Source organism: Vombatus ursinus, unplaced genomic scaffold (assembly GCF_900497805.2).
Source record: "Vombatus ursinus unplaced genomic scaffold, bare-nosed wombat genome assembly UNPS02014778.1, whole genome shotgun sequence".
Taxonomy (NCBI): Eukaryota; Metazoa; Chordata; class Mammalia; order Diprotodontia; family Vombatidae; genus Vombatus; species Vombatus ursinus.
Window position 1 is genome coordinate 11608250 of NW_020954556.1, and position 11381 is coordinate 11619630.

Here is an 11381-nt window from a genome sequence, read left to right on the forward strand (position 1 = left end):
CACATTACATTTGTGGTTCTGATCCTGGGCAAAATTGTGAAGCAATGGTTTGTTTTCCAAATTCCCACATTCCTCTTCGTGTCCTTTTTCTCTCCTTTCCTTTTCTCTCCACTAATATTACCTCATCTTCAAATTCCATCCCAACTCCCCATCAAGCTCCCAGTATCTTCAGATTACCTAGGACTCCTATCACAGAATACATTCAAAAAACAGTATTACTCATCTCAGAAGTATTGGATATTATTAAGAAGACCTCAACAAATACAGACCAATAATTCAACCAATGGAATGAATCTTGAATAACAGAATTTCAGGCACTGGAGGATTTAGGTTGGAAGGGCTTTTGTAGGGAATGAGGTTCCTTTGAAGCACTCCTAAACTTCCTTCCATACATGGTCACTTTTTCCAGCAACTGAGGTATGCTCTATTATAAAGTTCCCATGTACAGAGAGAGAAAAAGTTCATTTTTTTCCTTGAAGCAGGAAAAGCCATACCATGAAGATGTTGACCTTATCTCTCAACATCAGATTTATAATGAGCTTTTCCTGGATAATGTCACCAAAGTTCTAAAAGCTCATTTTGCCCCCCTGCCTCCTTTCACAGTCACAGCATCTAGACAGACCATGAATGTTTTCTATATAGGTTATGATTCTTTATCTGCAAATTATAAATAGAATCCTGGACTTGGTGATATAATAATATAATCCTGGCTCCCATTAGCCCTGTGAATACCACCTCCCCTTGCATCCTGCAAAAAAAAAAAAAAAAAATCACACACAAAAAAACTTAGCTCAGTTATGATGGGAATCCATCTAAATTTTTCTTGAAAAAATTTGTGATATGAAATATGTCTGGAAACGCTTTCTGTAAAAACAGGCAGTAAAAAACAGAGAAGCTGGTAAATGTGAGAACAGTAACTCGAAGACCTTACAAGAATGTAAATGTGGTCTATGAACTTCAGCAGCTGACCTTAATAATACTACTGTGCATACAGTAGTATTACTCCCTATATTTAGATTTTTTCTTCTTTTTCCCTTATTTCTCTCTGTCTTTCTGTCTCTGTCCCTCTGTCTGTCTGTCTCTCACATTGCTGCAGCTTCTTTGTAAGGTACATTTATTTAGTTGCCACTTCCAGGGGATAAAAATAAATGGCTCCCTGGGGATTCCCTTATTGACATCACAACAAAAACATAATTATGTTTTGTTGAATGGAAGTGCTGGGTGATAAGTGTTTTGTCAGATAGCAGCTCACCCCCTCCCAAAGCCAATTTTCCTTCAAAACTTTTAATTCAGGATAGCTACTCCTAAGGATTTAAGGGTTAAATGAGCACAAATATGTTCCACTAATACTGGAGAAGGAAATCTAGCTCCTGGGGAAAGGACTTGAGTGCAACTAGCATCATAAGTGGCTTCTGTAGGTATCAGATCACAGGACCAACTAGATGACAGAGCAGACATTTTCTCCAATCCCAACTAAATCTCAAAAATCTCCAAAGGGAAATTATGCCCCAGAAGTAAAGCAATTGCTGTTGAATCCACAGGAAAAGAAAGTCAGAAACCTGCCTTTTTAACTGCCATATAAATTATCACTGCTGTCCTGAGGTACTTACTCAACATCTCTCTCCTACTAACCTCTACCCTAGGCAGAACACATAAACTGACCCACAGGTTTGTACTTGGGACACATGCAGGGATTATTCTTCTGCTATAGAGACTTTGAAAGTACTCTTTTCCCTATCTACACACACCTGCTTTAATAAGAAACAAACACAGACTCTGTTAAGCCATGGGAGGCAGAGGGGCAAGGGGGTGTTGTTGGAGAAAAAGTGGGTTTCCTTCTGCCTGGGGCAATCTTTAAATTAGGTCACTCCAGAGTTTCAGATTCTACTCAGAATACCCACTCTGATCTCTCCCAAACTTACTTAAAAAAAAAGAGGCAGAAACTGATTCAGCCCAGCCAGAGAAGGAAAGAACAAGAAAGGAGAACAGAATGGAGGCAGAGATTGAGAGAATGCTAGGCCTGAAGGAAAGGGAACTGAAATCCTGCTGGAGGACAGTCCTGCTACCCCACCCCAGGTGTTACTTAAGGCAGGGATTGAGGTCAGTGAAAAGTAAACCTCCAATATGGGAGAAATCTGAGGTAGATTTTTAGTCCACTCCTAAGTTTTATACTTATCATCAAAGAGAAAGGAATCATAACATAATGAGAAAAATAGATAAAACAACCATAGATTTCAATAGGAATATTCATTTTAAATCCTAAAGTACAAGCAGATAAATCAAAAGAAAAGATCCTAAAACAAGAAGGATGAGCACTAGCACTGCAAAAAAATTACAAAATTCTCTAAATAGATACTACTAGTCAAAGGAAATTGAGCTAATTTAATGAAATACAGAATCCTGTGGAATCCTAAGAGGATATAGAACAACAGTAAGATATTCCAGAATAGTACAAAACAGAAATGAAAATTATAAAAAAACAAACAATGTAGAGGGAAAAAATGTCAGAACCTATGCTTTGCACAACAGGAATAATTATCAAAACATTTGAATACACAGTGACAAGTTTCTCTAAAGAAATGAAAGAAAGAACAACAGATCTAGAATACAAATACACTGCAGTGAAAGACAATGTGGAGAAAAAAAACAAAAGTCAGCAATGGAAAAGAACACATCTCTATGTATCTTTATGTATAATCAAAAGAACAGAGACAAATTAAAGATCATAGGCCTCCCAGAAGAACATGACAAAAACAAAACAAAAAACTGAACACAACAATGCAGTAAATAACACAAGAAAATTGTCTATAACTTCTAAATACATAAAACAGAATACTAATAAAAATAATCCATGAATTGCTTTTAGAAAATGAAACAAAAACCTACACTTCAAACTGAAAGATACATGGTGGGTCAATTTAACAATTTCTCCTCAAAAAAAGAAAAAGGAATTTTAATAATACATTAGTCTGTATCCCCTGAAAAACAGCAGAAGGGAACAGAATAATATATTCCTAAAAGCAAAGGAATTCAAGATGTAAGCCAAAATGACATCCCCTACCAACCTGAACCTCATTGCCAATGGGAAAAACAAACAAATAAACAATAAACATTAAACAAAAGGAAGGCAAGATAGACATTACTACAACAGAGAAACAAAACAAAAGAGATGTCAACAGGACACTGAACTTACAAATACAATAAAAGCTTAGGAAATGTAAATAAATACAACTACTGTACTAAGGGAAGCACAAATGATGAAGTAAATCATCCCATCTCTAGAGATACATTTTTTTAATAGAAAAACTTAATCCATGGAATTAAAGAGAATGACCATTGAATTTTTTTCTTTTTACTACAAAAAGGGGAGGGATAAAGATCAAGGCAGAATTTAAGGAAATAGAAGATATGATACTAAAGGGGCATATCTGAGATATCATGGACTACATCCTACAACTCATGAATGTACAACTTGTACAATAGGTAAATTTTTAAAAAAGGCAGAAGTTGCAGTCATGCTTACAGATAAAACAAAAATGAAAATTTACACTATAAACAAATAAAGAAATTACATTATGCCTAAAGAAACAATTAGATATTAATGAATCAACATCAATATAAAATGTGTATGCTCCAAATTGCATAACATGAAATACATGAATAATCAGCTGAACCAGAAAAAAGATATAGATAATACAAGTATAATAGAAAACTTTAATGTTCTTTTCTCAGAGATAAACAAATCTAACAGAAAAATAATCAAAAAAGGAAAATGTTGAATGTGACATATTGTCAGATTTAAGGCTAAATGATTTATGCAACCTTCTGAATATGGTGACTAAAGAACACACATATTTCATATAAAGGCATGATAATTTAACAAATATAGGCCATTTATTGGGGAACAGAGAAATTACAGATAAATGTAAGAAGTCATTTTAAACACATAATTACAGGTCATAATTCAACAAAATAATAATCAAATGAGGATTATCTCAATGCATGAAAAAAGATGACAAGGTAATAACATTCCCTATAAATTATAGGCATAGAGTTTGTTTTGTTTTTTATTACAATAAACTCATCTATCCAAAAAAAAAAGTCAGTATTATATGTAATGGAGAAAAATTAGAAGCTTTCTCAATAGAGTGAATCAAAGATGTCCCCTTTCTCCACAATTATTTTGTATTATTGTAGAAATTCTATTAATAGTAAATGCTATTAATAGGAAAAAAGATAAGAAAAATTAAAGTTGTAAATATAGATGAAGATGAAACAAAACAATTCCTATTCTTTGATGACATGATAGTTTACTTAGAAAGTTTTAGGGAGGGAGGCAGAGCCAAGATGGCAGAGCAAAAGCAGTGACTTGCTTGAGCTCTCCCCCAAACACCTCCAAATACCTGTAAAAAATGGCTCTAAACAAGTTCTAGAGCAGCAGAACCCTAAAAAAAAACAGAGTGTAACAAATTTCCAGCCCAAGACAACCTGGATGGTTGATTAGAAAGGTCTATCATGCCAGGCCAGAAGAGAAACACAGTTCAGTGTGGGCATGCATGCAGGCAAAAACCAGGCCTCAGTGAAGCTGGAGCAGGCCTCAGAGGACTGAATCATGGGCATCTATGGTGGTTTCCAGATTTCTCAACCCACAAATGCCAAAGACAATTTAGAAGGTAAGTAGGAAAAGTCTGTGGCCGTGGTGAGAGAGAAGCTTGGTTCCAGCCCCAGTCCTGGCTGCTGAACTGGGGCTGCGGCTACTTCCAGAGCTCAGCCCACAGACTGAGGAGAAATCGAGTGGCTGATCAGAGGGGGATTGCAGGGATCTCTTTGCTGGTGCTGAGGCAGGATTCTCTTGCTCTACCTGTGTTTGGATCTGGGTCACAGTTCTGGGTGGCAGTCCTAGGGTGAGGAAGAGTGCTGGTGTGGTGAAGCTTCTGGTAGCAGTGGAGAAGGAATCCTCCTCACAGTTGCAAGGAAGAAAAGAGTACTTGTGGTCACTCATAGAACAGAGCACAGGCCAGGAAAGGAGTAAACACCTCACCCTTGATCATAGCACCTTGGAAGAACTGAAAATTTACAGGTCCCTAGACATATCTCTGAAAACAGTTGCACAAAACCCCTGAAACTTGGGACAGTACATTCTCCACACTGGAAGCAGATCCCTACCTTAACAAAGAGTTTATACTTCAAGTAATTGGTTGGGATCATGAGCAAGCAGTGCAACAAGAGTCAGACCATAGAATCTTACTTTGGTGACAAAGAATATCAAAACATACAACTAGATGAAGACAACAAAGCCAAAGCTCCTACACCCAAAGCCTCCAAGAAAAATATGAATTGGCCCCAGGCCATTGAAGAGCTCAAAAAGGATTTTGAGAAGCAAGTAAGAGAAGTAGAGGAAAAAACTGAGAGGGATGCAAGAAAATGACGAAAAACAAGTCAATGGCTTGCTAAAGGAGACCCAAAAAAATACTGAAAAAAAACACCTTAAAAATAGACTAACCCAAATGGCAAAAGAGGTCCAAAAAGCCAATGAGGAGAAGAATGCCTTAAAAAGCAGAATTGGCCAAATGGAAAAGGAAGTCCAAAAGCTCACTGAAGAAAATATTTCCTTAAAAATTAGAATGGAGAAATTAGAAGTTAGTGACTTTATGAGAAATCAAGACACTAAAACAAATCCAAAAGAATGAAAGAAATAGAAAACAATGTGAAATATTTCACTGGAAAAATAACTGACCTGAAAAATAGATCCAGGAGAGATAATTTAAAAATTGTTGGACTGTCTGAAAGCCATGATCAAAGAAAGAGCCTAGACATCATCTTTCAAGAAATTATCAAGGAAAACTGCCCTGATATTCAAGAACCAGAGGATAAAATAGAAATGGAAAGAATCCACCGTTCACTTCTTGAAAGAGATCCCCAAAGGAAAACTCCTAGGAATATTGTAGCCAAATTCCAGAGTTCCCAGGTCAAGGAGAAAATATTGCAAGCAGCCAGAAAAAAACAATTCAAGTATTGTGGAAACACAATCAAGGTAACATAGGATTTAGCAGCTTCTCCATTAAGAGACTGCAGGGCTTGGAATATGATATTCCAGAGGGCAAAGGAGATAGGATTACAGTCAAGGATCACCTACCCAGCAAAGCTGAGTATAATCCTTCAGGGGAAAAAAATTAACATTCAGTGAAATAGAGGACTTTCAAGCATTCTTGATGAAAAGACCAAATACAAGACTCAAGAGAAGCATGAAGAGGTAAACAGGAAAGACAAATCATAAAGGGCCTTATCAAGGTTGAATTGTTTACATTCCTATGTGGAAAAATGATAATTGTTACTCGTGAGACCTTTGTCAGTATTAGGGTAGTTGGAGGGAAAAAAAATTATATGTATAGATAGATTGATAGAGGGCACAGGGTGAGTTGAAGATGAAGGGGTGATATCTGGAGAATAAAATTAAGGGGTGAGAGAGGATTATACTGGGAGAAGGAGAAAGGGAAAGGTAGAACGGGGTAAATCATCTCACATAAAACAGACAAGAAAAGGCTTTTACAGTAGAGAGGAAGTGGGGGGAAAGTGAGAGGGAATGAGTGAATCTTATTCTCATCAGATTGGGCTTAAGGAGGGAATAACATACACACTCAATTGGGTATGGGAAGCTATCTTACCCTACAGGAAAATAGGGGGCAAGGGGATAAGAGAGTGTGGGGATGATAGAGGGGAGGGCAGATTGGGAGAGGGGGTAATCATAAGCAAACACTTCCGAGGAGGGACAGGGCCAAAAGGGAGAATAGAATAAATGGGCGGTGGGATAGGATGAAGGAAAATATGGTTAGTTTTCCACATTATGACTACTATGGAAGTGTTTTGCATGACTACACAAGTATAAACTCTATCGAATTGCTTCCCTTCTCAATGAGGGTGGGTCGGGAGGGAGGAAGGGAGAAAATTTGGAACCTAAAGTTTTAAAAACAAATGTTCAAAAATTATTTTCACATGCCATTGGGAAATAAGATATACAGGCAATGGGGTATAGAAATCTATCTTGCTCTACAGGAAAATTGAAGAGGAAGGGGATAAGAGAAGGAGGGGGGAGATAGAAGGGAGGGCAAATTAGGGGAAAGGGTATTAAGAATGCACACTGTCTTGAGGTTGGAGAAAGGATGAGATAGAGAGAAAATTTGGAACTCAAAAGCTTGTGTGAATGAATGTTGAAAACTAAAAAATAAATAAATTAATGAATATTAAAAGAAAAGAAAAAAAAGAAAGTTTTAGGGAATCAGCAAGGAACCTAATTTCAGGAAAGTTGCAGGCTCCAAAATGAATGTATAAAAAATAAACTACATTTCTGTGTAATAATATTAAAATTCAGGAAGTAATCATGGAAAATGTAAGTACTATTCAAAATAACTACAAAGTACATATAATATTTTAGAGTTAATCTGCCAAAGCATAATCAATATCAATAAAGATTCAATGACAAATACCTTCTTGAAGGCATAAAAAAATAATTAGAATAGAGAAGAATATTCAGTGCTCATGGGTGGGCTATTCTAATAAAATAAAGATGATGATGCAATCAAACTTAATTTACAGATTTAGTCTTCTACCAATCAAAATAATGAAGGGCATTTTACAGACCAGATAGAAAAAAACAAAATTCATTTAGAATGACAAAAGATCTAGAATATTAAGTGAAAAATTATAAAAGATAAAAATGAAGAGACAACTTTCAGATGTCATTCTATATTAAAGGCAGCAATAATCAAAGCCATTTGGTACTCATTAAATATAGAAGAGTACATCAATAGAATAAAATTTTTAAAAAAGATGAATCATAAATAAATTAATTCAATAATTCAATATTTGATAAATCTGTTAAAACAAATTACTTATGAAAAAACTGTCTATTTGGTAAGAATTATTTGGAAAACTGGAAAGGAACTTCAGAAATGTAAGGTTAGAGTAACATTTTACATCATCTTCCACAATATATTCAAAATGGACGTTACCTGAATATTGAAGATCATGATATTAACAAATAGTAACAAAAGAGAGAGAGACAGAGAAAGAGAGAGAGAGAGGGAGAGAGAGAGAGAGCCAGAGAGAGAGAAAGGGAGAGAGAGAGAGAAAGAGAGAAAAAGAGAAAGGGAGAGGGAGAGAGAGAGAGAAGTAAATGGTATGCTTTCCATAGCTATGGATAGAAGAATTCCTAACCAAGCAAGGGATAGATACAATTATGGAAAAACAATGTGACTGGATTATAATTTCTTTGACTGATTTTCTGATTAAAACTAAGCATATATTTTCATTACTTCTATCTCAAGATCAAAGGAACAGGGGGATATGACTATAAAATGAAGTCTAATGAAGAAAATATACCAGTCCCCTTTAGAGGTCCTCTGAAGATTCAAGGACTGGGATGGATCTAGAGTGGGGCATTTTAACCTAATTTTGAAAATCATTAAGCCAGAATACCTGAATCCTACTTGAAAACTATATCTGGCATGTATATAGTTTGCGTGTTGTTTCCCCCAATAAAATATAAGCTCTTTGAAGACAGTGGTTATGGTTTTTGTTCTTTTTTTTTTTGACCTTTCCAGTGCTTAGCAAAGTGTCTTGCACACAGTATAGGTATTTTGTTTTGTTTTGTTTTAACATTCTTTTTTTAAAAAATATTTTTGAGTTCCAAATTTTCTTCCTACCTGCCATGTCCATAGAGAAGGCAAGAAATACATCAATTACATACGTGAAGTCATGCAAAATACATTTACATATTAGCCATGTTGCAAGAAAAAAAGTAAAACAAGAAATATAAAGAAAACTTAAAAAAAGTATGTTTCAAGCTACACTTAAGAGTTCACCAGTTCTCTATCTAGAGGTGGATAACATTTTCATGATGAGTCCTTTTTGAATTATCTTGGACCATTTTATTCATCAGAGTATCTAAGTCTTTCACAGTTTGTCATTATTAAAATATCGAAGTTATTATATACAATATTCTCCTGGTTCTGTTCACATCACTTTGTATCAGTTTGTGTAAGGTTTTTCTGATTTTTCTGAAATCATCCTGTTCATTATTTCTTTTTTCAATTAATGAATTAATATTTAATTTTCAACAGTCACTTTTATAAGATTTTGATTCCAAATCCCCCCTCTCCCTACCCTAAGACAGTATGCATTTTGATATAGACTACACATGTACAATCATATTGAACATATTTGCACAGAAATATCAGAGCAAATCAGAGCAAAAGGGAAAAACCATGAAAAAGAAAAAAAAACAGAGAAAATAGTATGCTTTGATTTGCATTCAGACTCCATAGTTCTTTCTCTGAATATGGGCAGCATCTTCCATCATGAGTCCCTTGGAATTGTCCTAGATCATTGCATTGTTCAGAAGAGAGAAGTCTAACAAAGTCGGTCATCACACAACATTGATCTCACCATGTACAATATTCTCCTGGTTCTGCTCACTTCATTCAGCATCAGTTCATGTAAGTCTTTCCAGGTTTTTCTGAAATCCACCTGCTCACCATTTTTTATGGCACAACAGTATTCCATTACATTCGTATACAATTTATTCAGCCATTCCCCAACTGATTGGCATCCCCTGAATTTCTAATTCTTTACCACCACAAAAAGAACTGGTATAAATATTTTTGTACATGTGGGTCCTTTTTCTTTTTTTATGATCTCTTTGGGTTACAGACCTAGAAATGGTATTGCTAAGTCAAAGTTTTATCGCCCTTTGGGCAAGATTTCAAATTGCTCTCCAGAATGGTTGGATCAGTTCACAACACCAACAATGCATTAGTGTTCCTATTTTCCCACATCTTCAACATCTATCACTTTCCTGTTTTGTCATGTTAGCCAATCTGATAGGTGGGAGGTGGTACCCCAGAGTTGTTTTAATTTGTATTTCTCTAATCAATAGTGGTTTAGAGCATTTTTTACATGACTATAGATAGCTTCAATTTCTTCATCTGAGAACTGCCTGTTCATATCCTTCGACCATTTATCAATTGGGGAATGACTTGTATTCTTATAAATTTGAATCAGTTCTCCGTATATTTTAGAAATGAGGCCTTTATCAGCTGCTTATCATTTCTTAATGCACAATAGCATTCCATTACAATCATATACCAAAACTTGTTTAGCCATTTCCCAATTGATGGGCATCCTCCTAAATTTCCAATTCTTTGCCACTACAAAGAGTTTTGTATGTACAAAAATATGTATAGCAACCCTTTTTAAATTTCTTTGGGATACAGATCTAGTAGTGGTATGGCTGGGTGAAAGAATATGCACAGTTATTGGACATAGTTTGAAATTATTCTCCAGAATGGTTGGACTAGTTTATAACTCCAACAATAACGCATTAATATACTTTCCCCCCAACCCTCACTCTCCTCCAGGACTCATTATTTTTCTTTTTTGGGGTGAGGTGTGGGATCAGGTTAGCCAACCTTATAGGTGTGAGATGATATCTCAGAGTTATTTTAATTTGCATTTCTCTCATCAATAGGGTTTTGGAGCATTTTTCAAATGACTTTTTTCCTGAAAACTTTCTGTTCATATCTATTGACCATTTATCAATTGGATAATGGATCTTATTTTTTATTAATTTGGTTCAATTCTGTGTGTTTTTGAGAAATAAAGCCTTTATCAGAGAAACTTGCTGTAATTTCTACCCCCACCCCACTCAGTTTCCTGTTTTCTTTCTAATTTTGGTTACATTGGTTTGGTTTTTAATTTCATGTAATAAAAATTATCCATTTTACTTCACTAACTCTTTCTATCTCTTATTTGGTCATAAAATCTTATCTTATCCATAGATCTGATGGGCAAATCTTCCCATACTCCAGTAAATTACTTTTACGTCTAAATTGTTTACTTATTTTGACCTTATTTTGGCATATGATATGAGATGTTGGTCTCTATTTTCTGCCAAACCACTTTCCAGTTTTCCCAGAAACTTTTGTCAAATAGTGGTTTCTTGCCACGAAAGCTTGGATTTTGAGTTTTATTAAAAACTAAATTACTACAGTCATTTGCTGCTGTGTATTGTGTACCTAGTCTATCCCACTGATCTACCATTCTGTTTCTTAGCCAGTATTAGATTGTTTTGATGATTGTTGTTGTTGCTGTTGTTCAGCTGTTCAGTCATCTCTGACTTTTTGTGACTCCATGGACATTACCATGCCAGCTACCTATATCCTTTACTATCTCCCAAAGTCTGTTCATGTTTGTTGTTTCTGCTTTCCCAACATCAATTGTCCGTTGAGTTTTGTCTTCTTATTATGTGGCCAAAGTATTTAAGCTTCAGCTATAGTATTTGTCCTTCCAATGAGTAGACTGAATTAATTTCTTTAAGTCATAAA